The 682-nt window shown below is 51.2% G+C and overlaps 1 non-coding gene across 1 annotated transcript; it reads left to right on the top strand.

The window, feature by feature from the left end:
- Positions 1-283: 283 nt before the first annotated feature.
- On the top strand, positions 284-438 carry LOC131270558 (5.8S ribosomal RNA). Its single transcript, XR_009179617.1, has one exon. It is a non-coding gene; the product is annotated as a 5.8S ribosomal RNA (ribosomal RNA).
- Positions 439-682: the final 244 nt, after the last annotated feature.

Raw genomic sequence — 682 nt, 5'->3', positions numbered from 1 at the left:
AAGTGTGTTCCTCCCCTGGTCCACGCTGCTTCGGCAGTCCTGGGTAAGATAGTTAGTTCTAGCTTGCCCTATGTGGAAGAGGACACGTAGACTTACTGTGGTGTGAAGTATAAGGTTCAGTTCTCCCCTGGTCCACGCCGCTTCGGCCGTCCTGGGTAAAATGGATTCATCCAGCTTGCCCTATGTGGAATGAGGACACTTTATGCTTCGTCTCTAAGCGGCGGCTTGCTCCTCCCTACGGGGAACGGGTATACGCGCACAGCGGCGGCTTACGCAAGTTAGTCACCCTCGGCAGTGGATCACTCGGCTCATGGATCGATGAAGACCGCAGCTAACTGCGCGTCATAATGTGAACTGCAGGACACATGAACATTGATAAGTTGAACGCATATTGCACGTCGTGGGAACCTACCATGATGTACAGATGACTGAGCGCTTATATTTGAGAAATGTATCGCATACATTTAACTACGCCGTGACACCCGTCACGAGACGTGCACCATGATGTTAACTAGGGTCGCGACGACCCGCTAGCATTAAAGAACCCGTGGTTTACAATATACTGGCATTGGAATTCGAAGTATTTAGAGCGTCCGTGTTCCCGCGTGAGGCGGAAGTACGAGGAGAAGGCGTGCTTGTGGTGTCTGTGGTGGTGTTTACTGATGTCTAGCTTCAGCTTATT

The sequence above is a fragment of the Anopheles coustani genome (genome assembly GCF_943734705.1).
Source record: "Anopheles coustani chromosome X unlocalized genomic scaffold, idAnoCousDA_361_x.2 X_unloc_4, whole genome shotgun sequence".
NCBI classification, from domain to species: domain Eukaryota; kingdom Metazoa; phylum Arthropoda; class Insecta; order Diptera; family Culicidae; genus Anopheles; species Anopheles coustani.
Note: the sequence above shows the minus strand (reverse complement) of the source record. Positions and strands in the feature narration are given on the sequence as shown.